The following is a 26130-nucleotide window of genomic DNA, read 5'->3' on the forward strand; positions in this document are numbered from 1 at the left end:
TGTAACTTCCTGACTTCAATTTAAGGAAGAAAATTATTCTCAGGCCAATTTCTTGAAAATTAACATTCAAACAACATAAAAATAAAGTTTTAAGCCAGGTAGTTAACTCAGGAGGCAGAGGCAGGTAGATCTCTGTGAGTTCGAGGCCAGGCTGGTCTACAGAGTGAGTTCCAGGACAGGCAGGACTGGTTTCTCCAAAAAGAGAAAAAAAGAAAGAGAGAGAGAGAGAGAGAGAGAGAGAGAGAGAGAGAGAGAGAGAGAGAGAGAGGAGGGAGGGAGGGAGGAGGGAGGGAAGGAGGAAGGAAGGAAGGAAGGAAGGAAGGAAGGAAGGAAGGAAAAGAATTCTTCACTGTAGAAAATTGTGATTAAATTTGTGTTAATGCCAATTATCAATGGACGTGTTTTGAATCACCTAGCCTCCAGGCACACCTGGGAGGAATTATCCACAGTAAGTTAGCCTCTGGGAACTGAAAGCAACAACCAGGAAGCCCTCATGGGACCGACCTGGTACTGTGCATTTATGTGATAGTTTTGTAGGTTGGTCTTCTTGTGGGACTCCCAACAGTGGGAGAAGGGGCTGTCTCTGACTCTTTACTGGCTTTTGGAACCCCACTCCTTACACTGGGTCGCCTTGCCCAGCCCTTAATACATGGGGAGTGCTTAGTCTTACTGCAACTTGATATGCCATGTTTTGTTGATACTCATGGGAGACCTGCCCGTTCCTGAACAGAAACTGAGGAGGAGTGGATTGTGGGGTGGGAACAGAGAGGGGATGTGGAGAAGGAGTGAGAGGAAACTGCAGCTGGGATGTAAATAAATGAATGATGAATGAATAAATAAATAAACAAATAAATAAATAAATCTTTTTTTTTAAGTTAGCCTCTAGGTATGTCTGTGAGGAATTATCTGGATGGGTTAATTGATGTGGAAGCCCTACATTACCTGTGGGCAGCAGTATTTTGTGACCTGGGATCATGAACTAAATAAAAAAGACAAAGCAGGCTGAATGGGAGCATCCATTGCTATCTGTTCCTTGCCTGTAGACACAAATGGTTCAAATCCCTACTGTCATTACTTCTTTGACAAACTATGAGAAAAAAAATAAACCTTCTTCCTTTAAGATTGTTTCCTGACAGGTATTTTGTTAAAATTATTTTTAAAAAAAAGTAGTTAATACAGAAATTAATTATTTTAAATCGGGAAATAAAAAGACTCCCAAAGTCATCTACATTATTGAAATAAGGCTATGAACATTATTAGCAAAATTAGTATATTTCTAATGTTAAATCACATTCTATGCTGGTGAAAATGGCCTCTCCAACATCATCTGGCCAGCTGAATACCGAGACAGACCCTGCTGGGCTGAAGCCCCTAAAGCTCACTTCCTAATAATATACTCTAACACACTAGTGTTAAACACCTGGGTTATCATGATATAGCCACTGAACATGATACACGTTTAAAATAGAATGTAACTATGATTTTTCATAGGAAATAAAGATCTTCAGTAGATATTTGCCACTGAACAATGAACTTGGATTGGATTCTGTTAGAAAGCAAGACATGACATTCATTATATAACAATTTTCAGAATAAAATTAGGAGACCCTTTTCCACATGGCCCCATGTTTTGTGTTTTTTTTATGACATGCATTGAGACCCCATTGGTTGTTAGATTGAATTTGCTCCACTATTCACCCCCACTGATGCACCTACCTAGCTGAAGATGCTTTTTTCAATCATGAACAATCTTCTGAATATTGTTTCTGTTCTATCAATCAGCTACCCTGGACTTGCTTTTTAAGATCTTAAGAAAAGTATATCTGAAAATCAGGAAGGACTGTATTAGTCTCATATCTTAAAAAAATAGTGTGCTAGACTGGAAAGTACCAATCAAAGTTTCTGTAATTCAGTAATTAGCAAGTTGTTATTTTAGTTGTTAGTTACATTTCACCCCTGGAAAATCTAATTTCCAAATACTTACATGCACAATTGTCTCCAGACTCAAATCACATTTTCTCCTGGATCATATTCGACATTGTCTTCAAGAACTTCTTAATTACAAGGGTCATGACCTAAAATATGGATTGATTTAAAATAATTTAATATGATGTTAACAAGACAAAATTATTTCCATAATAAACTGAAATTTTCTAAGTAATACCTCTACTAAAATTATACATTCTTGAGCTACTCTAATTTTTAATGAACTACAGAAATGGTACTATACAGGATAATACAGGACAGTCTTTATCCTGACTTTTAGATTCTTTGTTTATATTATGTTTGAGTTACTATAAGACAGTTTAGTCACTGAATAAATTTTCAATTTAGACAATAGATTATATAATAAGAACACAGTTGGCCTAGAAATGTACATTTTTCCTATAAGTAAATAATTTTCAAAGTCATTATATTTTCAAAGAAAATATTGCCAGGCCTGGTGGTACCACCTTTAATCCCAGGACAGAGGCAGGCAGATTTCTGAGTTCAAGGCAAGCCTGGCAACATGGGGAGTTTGAAGCCAAGCAGAGCTATGCCATGACACTCTGTCTCAAAACAAAAAACAAATAAACAAACAAACAAAATGATTTTGAAAATTAGCATTTACATTTTCTTTCTTCATTGGTTTGTTAATATATTTTCCTAAGGTATTTATAACGTTAGTAGATGTTTCTGTGTTTATTATTTTTATGTGATTTTACAAGTATTTTCAATCGTTCTACTTTAAAACAATGGGTATGGTTTTCTGAAACTTCAATCATCCAAAATCAATTAAAAAAGAAGAAAACAGTTTTCTTGGAATGAGAGGGATACATGCATTTGAATTAAAGAGGGGTAAAGGTCCATGTAGTTTTCTAAGCTCTTCTTAGCATGGCAATAATAACTTATTAAGATGCCTGGTTAAGGAACACAAAACTGTAGCAATTTGAAATTCATCACTAAGTAATTCATTTCATCTGGACCTGGGGACAGTACAGAGCACTCCAGGTTTCCTGGGATTGTTAGCCAGTTAATGAGTCATGGAGCCCCGGCAGTTCTGACTTCTGACCTGCTTCCAGCCATGCTGTACTGCTGTTATTACAAAGAAGCAAAGACGTCAATAGTGATTTGTTAGATTAACATGAGCATAACTTGACAGATTCTGCTCATAAAATCTCTTATCTCTCTATACTTGGGCAGCTGTATCTCACTTTTACCTTCTTTAAGTATCATGTTAATAATGATTAATTTTGAAACATTTATTGTTCAAACCATGGGGAAAATGATTTATTTTTGTTTAATATCTAAAACAGTAAAAATTATATTTGTAACCTCTATTTTTGGTGGTTACAGAGTATCTGCTGTAATTAAGTATTAATGAATCATTTTCTAAAAAATAAATAAATAAAAGAGGGCCAGAAGCATGGCTCAGAAGGAAAAGGTGCTTGCCACCAAGCCTAATGACCTGAATACCCACATGACCTGATGACCTGAGTACCCACATGACCTGATGACCCACAGGAAGGAAAGCAAGAATAAACTACTGCTAATAATCCTGTGACCTCCACACATATGCCATGCAAGTGCTTGGCCCTGCCACAGAAACACAAAGATTAATAAATGAATAAAGAACACTGAATAAAAGGTTACAAAGCTGAATACATGATTAGCTGGCTTAAGGTTTTGCATCTAATGAGCTAATTTTTTATGATTGGTTACTCTAATTTTTTTCAATTCATTCTCTTTTATCTCCAGCTTGTCTTTCAGTATAGGGTCAGATCGTAGCAAATTTGTTTGGAAGGCTTCCCAATTTTATCCCTGCTTGTGTACATGCATACACACATGCATGATATGCACAAGCAACTATAGTCACATCAACACAAAAATCTAGGTACCGGCCTCACACGTCTATAGTTATATAGTATTTATATTTGAATTTGAATTGAATGTCTGCAATACCAGAAAGGTTGAAAGAAAGTAAATTCTAATAAAACATAGAATAATATTGTTTTAGATGTTGTTTCATACTTGTTTATATTTTGTTTTCAAACGTGATATTAATTTACATTTATCTAGGATAGTTGGAACATTGAACAATCCAACTGAATTTTTTGATTTATATAAATTTTAAATACAACTAGATTTGCAAAATGTCCTCTGGGATAAAGGTTAATCTTCTTTTGAACTATCTCTTATTGCAATGTATTATTATTCCTTTAACTTTTTGATTTCCTTTCATTTGCCAGTATGGTTTTTCAAAGACAGAAGTCACATCTCAGTCATCAGTGCACTTTCCTGACTAGAAGTTCATAAATATTTACTGAACACATAAATTAATTAATTAATTAACTGATAAAATACTTTAGAATACCAAAGTTAATATCAAGAATATTGATCATAAGTAGCAATTGTTACTTCTTATTTTAGAAGGTTTTTGATTGTGAATCTATACCAGCAGTCCTCAACCTATGGGCCATGAACCCTTTCATGTTGCACATTAGATATTTACATTACAATTCATAACAGTATCAAAATTACAGTTATGAAGTAGCAACAAAATAATTTTATGGTTGGGGGTCATCACAACATGAGAAACCGTATTAAAAGGTCACAACTTTAGGAAGGTTGAGAACCATTAATTTATACTGACAATGAAATTCTTATGTAAAATACTTATATGATCATCTCTACTTTCTTACAAAATAAGATCATGAAAGCTATATAGTCTTCAAAACTGCAGATACCAGGATGTCGAATAAGAAATAGTCTACTAAGTTGGGAATGCATCAAGATTAAGCAAAATTTAAAATACTGGAAGCTATGTTTAAAAGATGACCAGTTCATATTCTTCTGTACGTGTGTACAGATATATTCAAATTAGAATATAAATAAATATTATTCTGTTTGGGGAAAAAAGATTGGTTTAACAAAACAATGCTTTGATGATTTACACACGTGTCAAGATTAAATTTCCTTTATTATGTACAGGGGCTGAAATCTTCAAGGCAAAGTGCTTCAAAATCATGTTTGGAGATTTCCCAAACATAACACATTGAGAAACATTTTACCTGACACTGCTCTTGTTTTTGTGGTTATCTACTAGATTACCAAATCAGAGTTCTAAAAAATGCATCTTAGTGAGATCTATCTTGGCCACAATAACTGAAGAAATATTCTCAATGCAAATAGCTTCACTTTTCTAGCTTTCCATCATCACTCCATTACTACGTGATATGGAAAACTTGCTCCTAGGAACAAGGTTGCATGTTACACTGAGTACTGCATTCCCAGTCAGTGGGGCAGGTGTATCACCTATGTTTGTCAATATTACAGCAGTAAATTTGTGAGATAATCATCAATCACACACAAGACTCAATGATATCCAATCAATGGGTGATTCAATTCATTGTTGTTACCTGCTCTTACATGGTCTTTTACAAGTTTCCCTGATAATAGTCACAGGCAAATGAGTGAGAGCAATGGAAGAATCACCCCTTTCACCATAGGCTCTGTAGATGAGTCATAGATAGACCATGGGTGGGCAAGTGGATAGCACTACTGCAAATGTAACTGAAAATCAACTTAAGCTGTGTCTCATATTGTTCAATGCAATTTTTAAGACTGTTCTCTATATAAAATTCATGAATTTTGAAGAGGACACTGCTATTGGTTTACTGCAGCATCGCAATAAATTTTGTTCTAAAAAAAGTATAAATCATTATAGGCTAATCAATATTAATTTGTCAGGACACAACGATGCAAATGTTTGCATGCTACCTGCAAGCCTGCTTATTCTATTCTCAGCTTATTATTATTAACACACACACACACACATATATATATATATACTTTATGTTTATTTTGTTATGATATCTTAATTTTTAGTTGAGTTGACTAATCCTAATATTGAAAGAGTATGTTCACTCTAAGATTAAGAAGAAAATATCTTCCAACTTCTATTCCTCTGCTTCTGAAATATCCTGAGTTATTTTAGGACCAAAGCCATATTTTCTTCTTTGTTTTTTTTTTATCCAGTCGCTACAAAGCCAGCCAACAGAAGCTTCATTTCCCACACATATCTAAATGCTTTAATATCCTAGACATAGGCTTTATGAAAGATCAGATATGTCCTAGATAGCATGTGTCTTCCCTTTCTTGTGGCATATGAGATAAGTCATTTCTCCTTAGTCAATTCAAAGAATAAACTCTTTCAAGTTAGAATTCCTTTCTTGCAGTCTAAAAAAAAAAAAAATACCTACTATGGAGCGAAAGTTTTAATACAAATGTCTCAAAACATGATTGTTTTTCCTTTTCTTATCACTGCTTATTTTTTGACAAAACATAAATCTTACAATAGAATTACCGTTACAATTTACCAATTTGTTTCACATATACTATAGTCATTGATAGAGAAATTACAGTCTAAGTTTTAATGCTATAGCCAAATGTGGCCCAGAATAACCGGCACAGTTTTAAGGCAAATCAAATATAAAGAGCTAGTGGGATCTCAAAGGATCCCGCCAAAAAATGTAACAACCTATTGTCATTGCTCTTGGTTACCTTCCATATCTGACAGGAAGACCTTATTGCTGAAGACAACACGTGCGTGAGTGATAGAGCATAGAGAAATCAATCTGTACACACGGAAGCTTCACTGCTGCTGCCTAACTTTCTTAGTTCTAGGAAGCACATTAGCATTAGAGAAAAGTAATCATCAATCTTATAGCTGCGACCCTGTGTGCTACAATAATGAATGGCCTGACATGACATGCCCACTGGTACAATAGTGGCATGAAAATCATGGAAGTAACCAACCATTTGTTGATTGGGTCTAAAGACCTCTCCATAAAAGGGAACTCATGCCTGGTACCAAAGGGGGCCAAAATTCCATAGGTGGCTCTCATAGGCCCCAGGAAAGAACATAATACTATTATTATTCTGCTAAATGGACACAGTAATAAACTGCCCCCCAAAAGTTCTTATCATCATAGCCATAGATTAGTACAACTCTCAGTCCTCATCAGGGAAATTTCTTTTTGCAATGAATGGCAATTAATACACAGACCCATAATTAGTCAATGAGCAGAGAATGAGAGACTGAAATACTCAGCCCTAAATAGAATATTTATATCACACCCCTACTGCTCAGCATCAGGTATTGTCAAGGAATAGCAGGCAAAAAGACTATATGAGCCAGAAGAGGTGAATGACTACTAGGAAACAAGGCAGTGGTTGTGAAAGCATAGACAAGACCTACATCTAATAAAATCCCAGAATGGAGTCAAGGAGTTGAGTGGGAAGTCCCACCTCTATCTCCGCAGCTCTTGGCAATTGTCAGCTTATTTAAAGGGGTAACCTTGTTAGGTTGCCCTCATTCCAGGGTTGGCCTCACAGCCAAGAGCATTTGAGAAACATCAATTGGACTCAATAGGTAGAGGGGGGAAGGAGAGGAAGGAAAGGAAGGGTCAGTGAGAGGGGGAGAAAGACAGAATGAAGTTTGATAGGAGGGACATAGGGGTGGATCTGAAAGGAGATTTAAGAAGAGAGCTAAATATGATCAAAATACACTGTATTAATCAAAAATATTATTTCCAAAAGGAATAGTTGCAGAGATTGTGAGCTGCCTGAGGTGGGTGCTGGAAACCAAACCAGCACCCACCTCAGGCAGCTCATAATCACCTACTGCTCCAGTTCCTGGGTATCTAATGGTTCTCTAGCCTCCTTGGGCATCTGTATGCATGTGGTAAACATAAATTCACACATACATACATACATACATATATTCATACATGCCAATAACTAAAATATAAATAAATCTTTTTAAAGAACTATATCCTAAAATCTTAAAAGCAATCTCCTGACACTGTTTTGTCTATTTGTTTTTAGTGTCTTAGGGATATTCTCCTTGGATCTCCAATAGCTAACAATCTAAGAGTCTAAGTTTGAATCTGACAATGAAAATGGACCATTTGGCTGAATAATAGTGAGCATGTAGAAACTGAAGTTCCAGCAAAATTTTTGTATGTAGAGTATTCAAATAGTGGCATCATAAAGAACATAACATTTTAAGTTTTTAAAAAAAGATGGCTACAAGAAGCCTCCTAACAACTTCAAGGTGGGTTGGAATGGCCTTTGCTAACAGTGCTAGAATACAAGCCACAGAACCTCAGCGGCTCTGTGCTGACTTGCTTATCTAATGAGCATTCCAGACTGGGCAGCTGAATAACTATTAAGACAGATTCTTTTGTGGTTGGGTTTGAGATTTCATTTTACACTCTAGAGTATTTACTCATGGGAATAATTTTCCCATTGTGGGCATAATTAGCCATTTTCCGGTAATTTTAGCCACACTCTTTTTATTTGAAAAGGCAAGTGGCCAATATCAGCCCAATTAGTAAAAGGTGGGAGGGAGCCTTTAAAAAATGCATCTCTGTACTTGACGGAACACTCTCCACATCTAATGTGGAAAGACTTAATTGAAGTAAGATGTGACTAAACTCATCAGGCTAGTAAAACCTCCGATTTAGGTTGGATGAGCCATGGATATATAGTAAAATCCTCCCTTCTAGTAGGGTCATCAGAAGAGCACATCTTTCAACTGTAGCCGGAAAGCAGGCAGGCCATGGTATCAGGATATTCTTATGCATCCTTTATCATATGTAGAATATGGAGCCAAGTAGGACAGTCAGCTAAGCACTGTATGCTGTAAAGAAGCCTATGACATCATCGGAGCCTTTGAATCTGGCCATATTCAAAGTCAATTACAATTCTGAAACTCCTCATCAGTGTGAATACAAAACTTTAATTTTAAGGTTGTTTTGTTTTGTAAACATTTTGAGAAATGCTGTTGTAGTGGAAAGTTCACTAATTTCAGGATAAGAAAGCTTCACTTTTCACGCTATGATTGAAATAGCATGAAATACCTACAAAATGAGACAACTGCATTTCTTTCCATCATTTAACCTAGATACTTAAAAAAATTTACCAAAGTAAAAGTAAAATATGTTTTACCCTAAAAATAATTTTTAAAAAGTTATCATTCCTTTCATAGTATATTCTATGCCAAGCTAGTAATTCGTTACTAACACTTTTAAATACAGTGGATCTATAAAGTGATTGTTAAGGGGTAATATATATGCTCAGATGATCAATACTTAAAGTATACCCGTGGAATATGTTTATATCTGCCTCAAAAAGTAAAGCTAACTCTCAGGAGAAAGTATACAAGGCCATTTTGTCACCCTGCCTTAGGAAACACTTTTATAAATATGACATCAAAATACAAGTCACAATAACAAAAAAAGATTGGACTACATCAAAATTATATACGCTTGTGTACAAATGATGTCATCGTAGAAATGAGAGGCTGGGGGAATCTCAGTGGGAAAACACTAACCCAGAATGAGCAAAGTCCTAGATTCAATGTATATACACACTCACACTCACACACTTACACACACACACACACACACACACACACGTGCGCGTGCACGCGCGCTCACACATGCATGCACACATACATACATAAAGGAAAAGAAAATGAAAAGACAACCCAACACAGAGGGACAAATTTGCAAATCACGTGTTTGATAAGGGGTGTTTATCTTTAATACAGAAAGAACGTTTCTTCTCAATAATAATAAATAAATAAATAAACACCTCAACTTTTAAAAATGGCCAAGGGATCTGACAGATGACCAATGAGCACTTGGGAAAAAAAAAAAACTCAATATCATTAGTCATCATGAAAATGCAATTCAAAACCACAATAAGATACAGCTTCTTACCCACTCTGTTATTATACTTAGGATAAAAAGAAAGACAAGTAATAAGAAGCATAAGAAGAGATGTGGAGAAATGTAACCCTTTATACATTACTGGTTGGGATGTAAAATGGTGTAGTCACTTTGGGAAAACATTTCAGCAGTAATACAGATTAAACCTAATGTTACCATTTGGCCACAATTGTATGTCTAAATATGTACTCAAGAGAAATGAAAACATAGATCTCAACACTTGTACATGGATGTATCCACTGACAGACATCTGAATAGTTTTCACTTTCCAACTATTAAGAACAACAAGCTAGGAGCATTCATGGGCACAGAATATCAAGGCTGATTATAACTAAATATCATGTACAAGCCAGTCAAAAGGGTACTTATTTCTGACAATATGTGTGTGAAACATCTAGACTAGGCTAATCTAAAGGTAAATTCCATTATTATTTGCCTAGGACAAGGAGAATGGCCATAGAAGTGATTGCTAAATGGTACATGCATCCTTTGATTGATAAAATGTTCTCAAATCAGATTGTGTGACAGTTATACAATACTGACTGCATCAAAACCATTAAATTGTACACTATAAATGAGTAAACTGTGTTATGTTATTTATATTTTAAGCTCTTCTTTAAAAGTTAATGTCAAAAGACATGTGTCTAAGGGAAGAAGTTGATTATAACATCTGTCTCCCTGTGTCTGTCTCTCTCTCTGTCTCTCTCTCTCTGTGTCCGTCTACCTCCCTCCCTATCTCTCTTCCTCTCTCTCATCCACCTTCCTATCTGTCTCTATCTTTCTCATCTTTTGTTAGAAATATAATAATATATAATAATAAAATATAGAAATGTTGTAAAAGAAAACACAATCATCCAGACAAAACAAATAACCTTGCTTCATTTACATACATCATATCCCATTGCCATATGGAAAAACTGATTTTTTTTTCCTTCAATTTGGTATATTATTTTGTGTTCAGCAAAAAATTTCCAGTATTTTACATAGATTGAACTATTTTGATTTGTAAAGAAAAATACAGCATCTTCAAAATTACTTTTCAGAGCTTGCATTTCAATTTACATACAAAATATTGTATTTTATTTCACTAATAAATGTTAACGAAAAATAACCAATTACACTGAATTGATGGAACAGATCACAGTATAAGGTAGGAAATTTTTCTTTGCTTACCTTATTCCCCAGATTGTATTTTTTACAATTTTAGAATTTTAAAATATGTATACATATAATCATACATAATGATTAACTCTATCAACTATATTTTAAGTACTTATCCAATACCAAAACCAAAACATTTATAACACAATTGGAATTGGAAAACAATTAGCTTTCTATCATGTCATAACTCATGTCTATGACTGCATCTGTCCTTCCCCAGCCCCTTGTATTTATTCTTTCCTATTCTCTTTCCTCCATGGTGTGCTGTGCCCACATGTACATTTGTGTACATATATAAATATGCTATTAGATACAAACTGCATGTGAGAGAGAAAATGCAAGTTTTTTCTTTCTGAGATTACGTGACCTCACTCAGTATTTCACATTTGCAGTCCATCCATTTTCCCACAAACTCTGTAACTTCATTTTTCCTTTAGCAGAGACTTTGATATGAATGTCCACTCTGCTTTGCTGATGGAGGCAGCCAGACCACTCTGAGCAGTGCAAAGTTGCTGTAGTTGTGGCAAATTCCAGAGACGATGATGTCTAACATGTGTGTGATCTCGAGAAAACTAACATGTTTTTCATATGTTTTCCAATCCTTTTGCAGAAAATAACAATTGTAGAAGCATTAAATGCTAGAATAATATGACAGGAGTTCCTACTAACTATCTGCCCCTTTTTCTATGATTTTCCTGAGCCCTAGGTGTTGCAGCTACACTGTGGATGTGCCCACTGAGAAACTTCATAAGGTCCAGCCTTACATGAAGAACTATAGGGGGAATCAATGAGAGAGAGAGAGAGAGAGAGAGAGAGAGAGAGAGAGAGAGAGAGAGAGAGAGAGAGAGAGAATCAGTTTTCTCCAAGGATGAGCTCTCTGCTGGGTTATGTAGTCCCAAGTAGTCAATCTTAAAAACATGTACAAATAGGCAACACTAAATGGACTCAGTGAGGTGTGTGTGTGTGTGTGTGTGTGTGTGTGTGTGTGTGTGTGTGTGTGTATTTAGCAATAGTAAAGAAGAGGTCATGAACTCTTCTTTGAAAAGAAGGGGTTGTCATGGGGAAGTGTTGGTGGGGTAAAGAGAGAGGCCAGAAGTTACATTAATACAGTACTTATATATGAACTTCTCAAAAAATTCAAAAAGACATGACTAAAGTTTTCTTCTGGAAACTAGAATAGAGAAAAGGTAGGTTCCTGAAGAGCCTTCTAATTTATATTAGAAGTCTACAACACAGCATTCCAAGAAAATGAGCTGAATAAATTATTGTGGGAGCAGACAAGAAGACAGTATTGGGAATACAAGGCTTCGGGTAGAAGGTCTACGTATCTCTCGACCCCAGGATTTGCGTCAATGCTGATTTTCAATGTGGTAGGTTTGGGAAGTGGAGCCTTTGAAGAGGATAAGTTTAGATGGAGTCACGAGAGTAGTCTCACAGAGGGATTAGTGACTCATACAAAGAGGGAAGCGTAGGAGGGAGGTGTGCATTGTGTATACATGCACATGTGAATTTTTCTGTACCATCAATGACATCATATGAGAATAACCAGGGAGGGAATCTTCATTTATAACCGGGCCAGGGAGCCAGGTTTCAGTTTTGTGACTTCTAGAACTCAGCCCGTGTTGGATTTGTTACAACAGTTCACCATGACGAAGACTCAGAAACATATTTAAATGTCCATGATGTCAGAAGACTTTCATTTTTGGTGACCTGAGAACTTAGCAACTTAAAAGTATAGGTCATTCCCAGAATTAGATATCATAGTAGGAATCCCTGGCTGACCCAAAGACTACAGCTAAGAAAAGTGGGGGAGAAATGGGGGGGGAGGATCCTGAGCCCAGCTCAGATATTTTATGATTCCAAGAATGTTGTCTCATGGTTGTAGAGATTAGCAAGAGAGAGTTTGTGAAACAGAAAGTTCTCACCCATCATCATGTTCAGACATTTGGTCAGGAATGAGCTGTCTTTAGTAGGAAGGGAGAAGACTATATATTATAATAAATGTGTGTGTAAATTAATTTAGCTAACTTTGCCAAACATTAGTGTCTATAGAATTCAAAGTCAGCAAGGATATGTATGAGCAGAGGATAAAGAGTCCAGCTTTCTAGGGGTGAAGATCCAGAAACCCAAAGACAAGGATGCAGGAGTAAGCCAGGCAACGTGACTGGAGATGCAGGGGAATTCACCAGTGGACACCTGGATGTGACGGACAGGCTTTCATGACACTCTGTGAGCGCTTATAATTTTGCACATCCGAAACCCTGCTTAATTTAATTATCAACTCCTGGGACTATGTCTGGGTTGTGATTTAAAAATAGATTTTCCAGTGTAAAAGAAGTCTGCAGGAAGGGGCTCCTTGCTGAATTAAGGTGTGCTCAAGTGAGAACTGCCACCGAAGAACAACACGTTCCCTGTGAAAAAGACGGCAAACCCATTCCAGTGGCTCTAACCTTTACGAGCTGCTATTATCAACCCAATTGTATGTTTTTTCCTGTTGCACAAACATGTTCCCAAAAGACTTTTAAAATAGATTTCTTTCCTGCTAAATTGTTGTGCCAAGCACTTTTTTTCTGACTCTCAGCTCTAAGTGGACCAGGATGTGTTAAAGAAAAAAAAAAAAAAATGCCCTGTCACGCTTGACAGGGTTTAATAGGCCTTAACAACAGTGAAATGTTTCCTAACCTCGCAGCCCCACCCCCAATCTGGGAATCTTCCCATAGTGTGTTCTAACCCAAATAAAAACTATCCCAAAGAGACAGATGCACCTTCACCAACAGTCACACTTTCAGTGGAGGAAGGCTTCTAGTGAAAAGTCTACACACCCCAGTAGAGTCTTCCAAGTGAAAAAAAAAAAAAATCAAAACAGAAAATAAACCTGCTTGTAAACATTTAAATATCCTACAAAAAAAAAAGAAAACGGTGCCCTATTTTAATCGGACTGAGCTCTTAAACTCAGGAGATGAAGAGCAGTCTAGAAAATATGTCTTCAATAAACAAACAAACAAATACAAATTTACAGAACTGGTTTTTAGGTGCTCAGTGCTTCTGGATAAACCTGGTGAGCCTCTTCTTCACCTTATCGCTTTCTGGATGTCTTTTGTTGTTTCTGAAAATCAATAAACATAGCCACACTATACTGACTCTGTCTCAGCCGTTTCGAAATGACTCTGCTGCTTCAGGGGGATACGTTTCTCTAACGGCAACGGAGCTTGGGTCACCAGCTACGTGTCTGTCTGCCTCGCACACAGTTTCCTTGACAAAATTCTGTCTGAGCTGCAAAACAATGGCAACCTCAAAAGGAAATGGATGGAAAGAAGCACGAGATAAGCACTATCTAACCGATATTTTAGTGGTGACTGCGGCAGGAAGACTCTATGAGGGGCTTGGGGGCAGGAGACAAAATGGTTATCCAAACGGTATGGCAATTGGGCATTAAAAACCAATTAAAAATAACACGAGAAGTCTTGAGGGGTAGGTAGCAGGCAAACACTAGAGTGAGCAGCACGGGCAGGTTCCCTGTAGAAGGGCTAGGGTTCTGGACACCCGCAGTGATGTTTCTAGCTGGAGTCAAAGGCAGCAGCAGCCAGGCCTGCAGGCTTTTTGCCAGCCTCTGCAGTTGTAAGATGGGAGTAGCATGTGCATGGTAAGCCCCGTGGGGGGTCGCAGGTAATGACCTTCACAATCACCCACTGCACACAGTGCCTGGGAAATGCTGCCTGCGCAGTAAGTGGTGGTCTCTGCCCAGAGCAGACACGAGACATCCTGGATCTCTCTGTTAACTGGTCACAAGCTACCAGACTTGTAATGTTCAGTTAAGTTATATATGAATATTTAACAATGCCAACTCTCTCAGCTTTTTGTAAAGTAAGCTCTGGGGGCCACTGGAGATAGTGGGATTTAAGACATTCAAGAATGAATGAGGAAGAAAATTGGGTCCGAGTCCTTTGTTTCTAATCAACTGACTTTGCTGTGTGTGTATAACCCAGCTGCTTTTAGCTTTGTCTGCTGATGCCTTTGAAAACACATACTAGACCTCTCCTCTAAGAGCAGTAATAAATAGTAATGCCATGTCTCTCTGTGTCTCTGTCTCTCTGTTCTCTGTCTCTCTGTGTGTGTCTCTGTGTCTCTTTCTGTCTCTCTGTCTCTGTGTGTGTGTGTCTTTCTGTGTGAGTCTCTCTCTCTCCTCCCCTCTCCTCTCCCTCCTCTCTCTCTCTCTCTCTCTCTCTCTCTCTCCCTCCCTCTCTTTCCCTTTGCCTGAGGATAGTATTATTAAGGAGAGGAAGTCTTCCATGCTTCTTCACAACAGGCTGAAAGGGGCCTCTGAGTCTACACTATCAACTCTTGTTTTTGTTAGCTTAATCCACTCCTAGATAAAGAGAGATGCCAGTGATATTGGAGGTGTCAGATAATGTGGTCTGCAGATAATGGGAGGGGGGTGTTAATTCCAGAGAAATCGGTGGAAAGAGATGCAAGGTAAACAAAGTGGGGCGGGGAAAGCCTGTAACACTTAAGTGTAAAAGAATGTCCATTGGGTTCCTTTGAGGTCGAGAACTGGGGAATGACTTGATATTTTGTTTTTATGTTCTAACTTGTACTATTTAAGATCTATATGCATCTGTATGCAGGGGTGTGTGTGTGTGTGTGTGTGTGTGTGTGTGTGTGTGTGTGTGTGTTATGTATGTGTGTGTGCTTTCATCATCTTAGACATTCTAATGCTGTATGTGTTCCTATAAAATAATGCCAGTGAGTGGCTGTGAAGAAAGAGGATTTATCAACTCGTTCTGGAATGTCTTGTCAAAACTTACTACCAGACCCAACAGACATCCCATTCAGGGGCAGAGGGCACCTGATGAGAATAAAAACCAGCACTTTACCTGTCATCTTAGATGACTTTTTAAGTTCCAGAACGTTTCAGATAATTTCTTGTTCTATAATATCATATATAGGGCATTTGATTAATTTGTAAAGATTATTTGTAGGAAAACATAATAAAACAGAATAATCAATTCACACACACTTTCTGTGGAAAAGTCTTGTCAAGAAAAATCTGGGAGGATTCTGATTTTGCAGGATGTAAGGGACCAGTAAGGAGAAGGAAGAGGTGGAGCTCTAAAACAGAGAGAAGTATTGGGAACGTAAGCTTTATTCACAATTAATTTGTCACTTTTTATCTATTGTTTTCAAAGTCAGTATCACCATGCTATCATTGGTATTGAAAATATTAACAGTTTGAAAAAGGATGTCGTTTGCTGACTTTTATGGTGTATTTTCTGTGTGAGTATCTAAATTTATACATATACATGACTTACTAAAATGTTTCACTTTGTTAGGTTTTAAAATAATAAAGAAAAGCAATAAACTTGCTGAAGAAATTATTTTCTCATATCTTTGAAGAACATAAAATCTTAGTAGATATAATAAATCATGGCAACATGTTTGTTTTCTAATGAGAGACAGAAAGGGGTGGATCCAAATGAGAGGGGAGGGAGGAGGAACTGGGAGGAGTGGAGGGAGGGGAAATCATAATCAGGCTATATTATGGGAGGGAAAAAAATCTGTTTTCAATAAAAGGAAAAATAAATAAACAAACCATGGCAATCAAATGGGAAGAGTATGAAATTTTTAATGGACTGTTTCTATTAATTCATCTGGAGTGTACATTCAAATTTTAGTAGTATATTTTTGCTATTACTTGTACTGATACTGGCTTCCATATTATAGCAGGAAAATTCCAATTTTAAAATAAAAGAATTAGAAAATTAATCATTGGGCATAAAGTAAGGACTGAGATCTGAGACAAAGTCTAGTATAAATATGTGGAGCTTTGTCATTACAGCTGTCGTTAGAAAAGACATGCATCTAAGTAACAAGATGTGTGTTTTAAAAAAAATTAAAAAAAAAAACATTAAATTGAGTATGAAGAAACACAGGTTCTAATTTTAACCAAACCCAGGGATTACAGTGGAGACAGAATGGCGTCTAGAATAGACGACAGATGTGGTCCTAAGGCTTTTTGAGAGTGGTACAAATGATTTCTTAATGATCCTACCTTCATGTATTGTCCTAGTCTCTATTAACAGACATCTATAGAGTCAGTATGCCATTCCATCTTTCTTTTGGTGGGCTCCATTTTCTTCCTCTTTAATTCCAATAATTATATTGTACCAGATTGTTAATGTTCATTAACTCTTCAATTCTATTGTTCTAAGTAAAAAATCTGCTAATATTCATATTATTATAAACAGAGTGCATGTATATGCAAATATATACAAATACATTAAGTATTAAAGTCCAAACTAAAAGCAAAGAACATTTTTAATCATTAATTTACAATGGAGTTTACAGGAGACAAAAATTACAATTTCATATATTACATACTTTTCTTGTTGATATATATAGAAAACTGATTTTTTTTTATTTTGTTTTGTAGCTAGCATGAGTTTTCTCTTCCCAATACCTTAATAAATGATCCAAAGAAGATTGACATTATATTTTAAAGATTGCTTAGGTTATTATTTTAAAAAAAAAATAGGGACTAGCAATAAAACTCAAAGATGTTCAATACAACACTAGTGACAGTTTTATTGTTAGTACTTTTGGTGTTTGGGATTAAGTTCAGGGTGTTGTGTGTGCTGGGCAACCATGATGACTCCCTTGTTCTTACAGTACTTTAGAAACCAAGGCAGGAGGCTAGCCTCAAATTTGAGGTAAGCTTGGGCAACACAGTGAAATCTATGCCAGAATGGCTTACAGTGAAAGGCCATGTATCAAAAAACAACAGAGAAAGAGAGGAGAGAGAGAGAGAGAGCACTTCACCCTCACTCACCCAAAATCCCCACTGAAGACAATACTTCACTGCAGCAATAAATACGGGAAGCGAATTCACCTTGAACTACAGTCCTCCTCTGTACAGAGGGGGAGAAAATTGCTTTCTGCAACGGTTTTTGTTTTAACTCTTGGGATAATCCAGATTTTTTTATTATCTTATTGATATGCATATATAATTTTCATATCTCAACCAGTTACCTTTTAGTAAAAGAAATGAATTTAATCAACACACAGTTGAAGGAGGTAATTATATTCCTGTAATAACTGCCAAGGAAAATAACACAGCAGTTTTTCTCTTATCATTTTTATCCCATTTTCTCTTCTCTGCAGTCTAGATAGCAATTAGAGCCATTTTGTGGAAGTATTAAATTTATTTGTTATAAAGAAGTGGCAATCATGTTTATAGGATTTATAAGTAAATTACTTGATGCTGGCAACTGTTCTTGCTCAAAGGTCTAAAGTCTTCTCTCTTCCTTCCGTCACTTTCTTCTCCAAGGCTGTCACGGGGCTGAGAGTGGTTTTGTGAAGTGATGTTTTACATGTGAATGCCTTTAATTGACCCTGTTTGCCAAATAATGATGGATAATTGCCTTGATCTCCCTGGGAAAGTGTTTACAAAACAAGTACTCCTTTCCTCCCTCCTTTGAGGCAGCCTCCAGGGCTTGCTTGTTTTGACTAGGGAATAACCTCGGTGGAGAGTAAAGATGTCTCTCTGGGACAATAAAGAAGATGCTGGGATACAGTGTCCATAAGAAAAACATATAGTTTCTGACATTTTCCTTCTCAAGTACTAGAAAGCTTAAATAACTTCAAGCAACAGAGAATTGGCAGCCATATTTGACTTGAAAGTCGCACATTTGAGTGATTGTCTACACACTGAGGACAGCAACACAGCCAAGTTCCAAAGCAGAATCCACACATTATTGCATGATGCTCTATTTTCTACTGAAGGTTGATGTATTCACTCAACAAATATTTATTGAGATACCAGTAGGCACATAATAGAGGACTGGATATGAGTAATACAATGAGAAATGAAAACAGATGAGATAGAATTTCTTACAAATTATTCTGTAGAGACAGGAGCTAAACATTTGCACAAATTTAAAGTTACAAATGAAGATAAGTCCTATGAAGGAAGGAGATGACCTCATATGGTGGCTCAAGGGATGATTTCCCAGAGGAAGTGGAATTTCACTAGCCATCTGCAGAATGGTTGAGAAACACAAAAGCAAATAGCTTCTTCTGTCAGAAGGGGATGGGGGCAGAGGGCAAAGGAGAGGGGCTAGGAGATGGCCTGTGAAGGCAGGTAGAGTCCTAAAGAACACACTGAGCTTAGGGTTGGATAACTTGCCAAAGACTCTGGTCTGTGCCCTGTAACACCTGCAAACATCTGTTTCTGGTAAGGAGAAATGATTTGGTTTAGGGATCATCAAAAGTCAGGTGCCGCTGGGTTGTGAGTGCGGGAAGAAAACAACATGGATGAAGAATCCTTCTAAAGAGTCTAAAAGAGTCCTTTTGAAAAGGAGAAGAAAGAGATTTAGTGGCAGGTGTGGGAGGGCCTGTGGAGTGCAGCTTTATTTTTAGATAAAACTGACATCAGCATATTCCAATAATAACAAGGATGTATGTGAATGAGAGAGTCTGACTGTGCAAAAGACATTTAGATTTCTCCAAAGACTGGAGAAAATGTGATGCCAAGCAGCATTGGCAAGGACTAGCTGAGCAGCTTCTAAAACTGGGATAGAGCAAGGCAGGATAGCAGTTGTGCTCAGCTTGGGTGTATGGAAGCAAGGCAGTAACGCTCTGTCTACTCCCTCCTTTTGTAATACTGGTTGTTGAAAAAGAAAAAAGGAGCTCCATGGGATTCATGGAATGCACAGAGATGTTGGAGACAGTGGAAGAAAGGATTAACTAAACCAAGTAAGACCCTCGCAGGGGCAAATACCAAGTTTTAGCTAAGATTTAAGTGTGCTGATTGAGCGAAGAGTATCAGTCCCACAGCTCATAGGAAAGGGTTTTATAGGCAGAGAGCTGAGGTGGAGCCAGGGCCTTACAGGGGGTGGGCTAAGGACCCATGGCCCCTGAGGGCATCAGTAGTCTAAGTATTTTCACTTGGGGGATGACAGCACTGTAGATATGGAATTTCAAACTTTGTGATTGTATAATTTTTGTGTGATAAAGTTAAATAATATCTTTTTTCCTGATGTTGCATCCTAGAGATTTCTAGAGAAAACACTAAATTAATAACATATTGATTTTTCCTCTGGTATTTAATAAAAGAAAGGATGTTGTGAAATAACAATCAACTTTTACTGATTTAAAAAAATGTAAAGGGCAGAAAGAAGATCGTTTATAGTTCAAACTTGACTATTTTTTTTTCTCACACTCTGGAAATCATGCCCTCCATTTCTTAGACCTGCATAGCCCTACAAGTACTGAGAGTATTGCACCAAAAGAACTTTAAGAAAATGATTTTCAAGCTAACATTTTTGTGTGTATGATACATGTGCATGTGTGTTCTCTATCATTTTTTGCCTTATTCCTTTGACCCCTGATCTTTCACTAACCTGGAACCAGCAAGGCCCAGTGGTCCTCCTGTTTCCACTCTTCATCCTGCTGAGATTCCAGGTCTGTGCAGCCATACCTAGCTCTTTATATGGGTGCTGAGGATTAGAACTCAGGTCTTTTGCATGGACATCAAGTGCTCCTCCTACCCAGTGAGAGCTGTCTCCCCTGACTCCAGCACAGGTATTCTCAACACAGTTGAGACAAACTCAGCTACAATAGTTTGGTATTATGTAATATCCATACAGAACTAAAAGCTTGTATATAAAGGGATGTAGGTAAGTTGGCAGAACACAGGCTCTGCATGCAAACAGGATTTCAGTCCTAATACTGCCATGTTTACTTACACACATACATACACACTGAGGAGGAAGAAAGAAGAAAAGGAGGAAGGAAAGAAAGGAGGGGCTGGGATGGAGGGAGAGAGGAAAAGAGAGAGGGACAGAGGGAGGAAGAGGAAGAAAGGAAGGGGAAAGAAAAGCATTGTTGTTACTATTAAGTTGACTCTCACTCAAATATGATAGAGTAGCAACCTTTAATTCCAGCACTGGGGAGGCAGAGGCAGGAGGATCTCAGTGAGTTCAACGCCAGGCTGGTCTACAGAGCAAGATCCAGGACAGCCAGGGCTACAAAGAGAAACCCTGTTATGAAAAACTTAAAAAAGAAAAAAAAAGGGAAGGAAGGAAGGGAAAACGTGGGGTAGGGAACATCCTCTATTCAAGAGAGTAGTATCCTGGTCTTGGTAGAGACCTAACATCCTAACATCCAAGGAACTGCCCACCCTATGGAGGTGGGATCCCCTTAAGCCATGCTAAAGAGATAGGTGGGATTTTTTTTCCTTTAATGAGAAACTGAGTTTTTCTAACTAGAACACCCCACCACCACTCCCCCTCACCCCCAGCATGGTAGATTAGTGAGCTGTAGCCACGCAGCTTCATTTGTTGGCCTGCTTTTCTGAACTATTTAAAAGTGTAGCTTCTCTTCTTCTTTCTGTTTTCTAAATATGCCTTCTCGTAATAATTCGGGCATCCAAAGATAAGGATTTGTTTGACTCAAGCCTCCATATCCTCTGGCTTAACGTAAAATAAAATGGGTAAATCAAGTATTGAGAGTAGCTTTTGGTTTTCAAAGTCTGTGATGACTCAAAGTATTTGTTACATGTTAAGTTTCATTAAGTAATTCAGCATATAACTGTTCTTATTGATTATTTTCTATCAATTAGTATGAGTATAACTAGTATTCATGATAAGTGTACTTGGATCTCTGAGAATTTGTAATCTGGTACTAAAGGCAAATTAAACACAGTAAATAATGAATTGCAATAGTTCTCCAATCTGCCTGGGGTGCATTCCAAAACAGCCAGTAGATTTTTCTCACACATATACATAACTTTGATGAAGTTTAATTCATGATTAATATATAATAGGATCAAAGTAACTAATAACACAGAACGTGGAACAATTATACCAAAATACTGCAATGAAATTGATTGACAGCATTGCTACTCTTATGCCTTGGGGATCATGTAAACAAGCGGTGACAGCTGTGACTGCTATCCTGCTAAGCAAGGCAGCTCCTACCACATTAATGGGCCCCAGTGGGCCATCCATGTATGTAGCGTGATATCCTGGACAAAAAAGTACAGTGCTTATCTGACTGCTGCTCTGCTGTGATGGTTGCTCTTTTTACCAGTTAGTTTGATTACACTTGCCCATCCTCACATAAGAGGAAAGCAAGAGAATGTTATTAAACTGTAGTAATATTTAAATCATTCTTATTAACATATTAAAAAGACAAGAGTGGGTTTGGAACACTCCAGACAACAGTATAAATTATTATACCATCAGCAGTTCTTAGTTGCTAATGGCCTGACCTTTCAATACTCCTTTTGTTCAGGCTCTAGCTTTGTGTGTCGATGGTGAGAGAACGGACACATGCAGAGAAAACTGTAATTTGTGTTTGAGTAGCTATGCAGTGCCTGCCAGTGGGGGTAATTCAGAGTTGCTTTGCCAACACCCAGATCTGGAGGAAGCTGGAGTCAGCTGTTTGCAAAGAGTGGAAATTTGCACCAAATATAACATAGATAATGACGGAGGCTAAATTGTGCTGATTAATCATATAAACTTAGGTACATGTCTTTGTAAGTAGGACATTTTCCCACCATGCTCTGAGTATGGCAAAGCTGTGTAAGCGTAGTTGTTTACCAAAGTCATATCTTGGAGAAGCTATTTATCTCTTCTAAGCTCAATGCTCACATAAATAAAACATGAGTTATAATGCTTTCTATGCTCTACACAGTATTTACGTGATCACAAAATGAAAGATCAGCATGTAGTCAGCTGAAAACATTTTCTAGCAAAGTATAAGCACTCAATAAATGTTAGCTAGTACTAAAATGAAAATTTAATATTGGATATAATTATTTGCTCCAATCCAGCAGGAAGACTAGAAAATGTTATATCTAAATTGAGAGAATAGTGTTATAAGTATTTGTTTATATGATTTATATGCAAATTTTGCTATAATCTATCTTTTTTCTCACAAACTAAGAAACAGTAGTCCCTTCTTGCCATTGCTTTCAGTTTCCATGGTTTCTCTTATCAACAGCCAAGACAAATGGAACATTACAAAGAAAAAATCTTAACATTTTTAACTTGTTCAGCTCTTCTGAGTAGCATGATGGAGTCTTGCATGGTCCTGCTCCATCCAGCTCAGAATGTTAACCACTCCTTTGTCCAGCATATCAGGCTACATATGTGGCTGGCCCTCTGGGACCCATTAAGAAGGAAATTTTCCCGCCATGCTTTGAGTATGGGAAAACTGTATAATTATAGTTGCTTACCAAAGTCAATCAACACATTTTTACTCACCAAGTTTTCTGGGTTTCTCAATATTAGTCAACTATTTTACATAATAGTAATTTTAAATAACAAGTTTGTGAATATGGTCACATTTTAAGCCTACTGCTAATTTCTTCATGTGAGTAAACCACAGCCAAGTCAAAAGGGGCTCATTTGAAATCTATTCTCTATTGAAAAAGTCCATAATCATCAACAACCTACCAATAAGAGAATGGGAAAACTTTTTATCAATATAAAATACCCTAGGTCAAAGCACATATGTGAAATTAGGTGCCCTCTGCCTGCAGCTAACAAGGCAATCTACACCTTTCATACTTTTGTCTCTGTACATTTAGTAATTGAACCTCCTAGAAAACATAAAATGTCAAATGTTCTTTTTGTTGTATTGATTAACTGGTTGATTTAGTTACAAATCTCTTGTTGAAATATTCTTTGGTTAATGCCACAAATCACAGGCCTGGGGCAATGAATGAAGTTGCAAGATTCCTAATGGTAACATATCAAGAAGAGATTTTGATGCATTGCATCATCAGAGTGTGAGCTCATTAATTGATGGAATATAGGATACAGGAGAGGAGAGAATTCCACTCCAAACTAATGTAGATGGATGTCTTCTAAATGTTAGGAGGTTGACCAGGGGCTTAATCTAACACATATGTCATTGAACTTTTCACACAAAAGTAGAATTTCCGTGGTACCCTAGAGAACTGTGAGCATGCCCCAAGTCAATTCTTAAAAGTGTGCCCATGTCAAATGGATGAAACTAGGAAATATCACCCTGAGTGAGGTAACCCATCCTCAGAAAGACAAACATGGCATGTACTCACTCATAAGTGGATACCAGATATAAAGCAAAAGATAACCAGACTATAACACACAGCTCCAGAGAAGCTAAGTAACAAGGAGGACCCAAAGAGGAACACATGGATTTCCCTGGAAAGGGGAAATAGATGAGATCTCCTGAGTAAAGTGGGGGAGGGGAGCAATGGAGGGTAGGGGATAGGGGATGGGAGCATGGAAGAATGGGATGGTAGAACTGGAACAGGGGCAGAGTGAGGTCGATATCTTGCTAGATGGAGACATCATATATAGGGAGAAACCTGGTGTGAGGGAAGTTTCCAGGAACCCACAGAGATGACCCTAGCTTAGAGTACTAGTAGTGATGGAGGGGGTGCCTGAGCTGACCTACCCAATTGATCAGATTTGTGAATGCCCTAACTGTCATCATAGAGCCTTCATCCAATAACTGATGGAAACAGATGCAGAGAGCCATGGCCAAGCACTAGACCGAGCTCTGGAAGTCCAGTTGAAGAGAGGGAAGATTCTGTGAGCAAGGGGCATCAAGACCATGATAGGGAAATTTACAGATACAACCAAAGGAAGCCGGTGGGAACTCAGGAACTTTGGGCTGACAGCTGTGGAGCCTCCATGGGACTAGACTGGGCCCTCTGCATGGGCGAGACAGTTGTGTAGGCTGGTCTATTTGAGGGGCCCTGACAGTGGGAATAGGATCTATCCCTGGTGCATGAACTGGCCTTGTGGAGCCCATTGCCTATGGTGGGACATCTTGCACAGCCTTGATGCAGGGGGTGGGGATGCTTGGACCTGCCTCAGCTGCATGTGCTGGGCTTGCTGCCTCCTCATTCGAGGCCATACCTTTTTGGAGAGGGGATGGGGGAGCGGGCTGGAGGGGGACAGCTAGGGGGAGCAGGAGGAGAGGTGAGGGGATATCTGTGGTTGGTATGTGAAATGAGTAAAAAATTTCTCAATAATAAAAAAATAGAAAAACAAGAAAAAAAGTGTGCCCATGGGTAAGCAAATGACATAGTAGACCATGAGTACCAAACAAAATAAAATAACAACAAAAGCAGAAAGCCTTGAAAATGTTGATAGACAATAGAGAAACAAACTCTTCTGAATAAACTGAGAAAAAAATACGGATCTGAAGTGCATAGAGACACCTTGCATGCTGTTTCGACCTCTAATGATGTCTGTGGCAAGAAACTAGCTGTGTCTTTGACATTATTTCATTAAACTGTGTTTTTTTTTTTTTTTTTTTTTTTTTTTTTTTTTTTTTTTTTCAACATTTCTTGTGTTTTTTTCTTTTAAAACCACAAGATGTATTGGCGTGAAAGGGACTTGAAAACAAGTATGCTGACATTTGAATGGTTGGTATGTCAAGAAAATAGGCCATTGACTACAGTCCCCGTAGTGTGACCACGCCCCCCATGTGTCAGCATGGAGAAAAAGAAACACTTTCCCATTGTGGGTGGGAATAAAACTAGTGTGGACATTACGGAAAATGGAATTTCTTTAAAACAATAAAAATAGAACTCTTCTATAATCCAACTATAGCACTAATGCAGATATCTTATGTACACAAAGTCTGCAACAGTGTTTATAAATTAAGTATTTTCAACTGGTGATTGGCTGAAGAAATGTGCTACACACACGGTGCATTATTCAGCCATAAAAGAAGAAGGAAGTCATTCTTTTGGGAAAAAAAAAAAAAACATTGATAAACTCAGAGGACATTATACTGAGAGAAATAACCCAGGCACAGGATGAGAAATACCACATGGCCCCACTCTTATGAAACTTAAAATAGTTGATCTTACACACCTGGACAGTACATTATGGTCCCCACGGACTTTATGGAGTTGATAGAATTGGTGATTGCAGAGATATGGGTCAAAGGGCACAAAATTAGTTACAGACAAGGAATAAGTTCAAAAGATGCATTGATGATACAGCAAGTTGATGTTAATAATGGCAATATAAGGAAACCTTGAGAAATGCTGGCAGTATTCCCACTAAAATAGATAAACAAATAAAATGGAAAATGTGTAAAGATTCATATGTGAATTGACTGGATTTAGCAGTCCTATACCATGCAAATATACTTCAAGATATCACACTGTATATGCCAAATA

General features: G+C 37.5%; 1 protein-coding gene across 3 annotated transcripts in view; it reads right to left on the reverse strand.

Annotated features, from left to right (window-relative positions):
• Nucleotides 1-26130, reverse strand: part of Calcrl (calcitonin receptor like receptor) — a 95065-nt gene that overhangs the window by 44890 nt on the left and 24045 nt on the right. For 2 of the 3 annotated variants that reach the window (XM_028881744.2, XM_028881741.2), the window contains one exon: nt 1985-2075. The gene's annotated coding sequence lies outside the window, so the exon portion shown is untranslated. Of the gene's footprint in view, nt 1-1716; nt 1824-1984; nt 2076-26130 lie in introns of all 3 variants that reach the window. The other variant, XM_028881743.2, reaches the window with a different exon arrangement.

Source organism: Peromyscus leucopus, chromosome 4 (genome assembly GCF_004664715.2).
Source record: "Peromyscus leucopus breed LL Stock chromosome 4, UCI_PerLeu_2.1, whole genome shotgun sequence".
Classification (NCBI taxonomy): Eukaryota; Metazoa; Chordata; class Mammalia; order Rodentia; family Cricetidae; genus Peromyscus; species Peromyscus leucopus.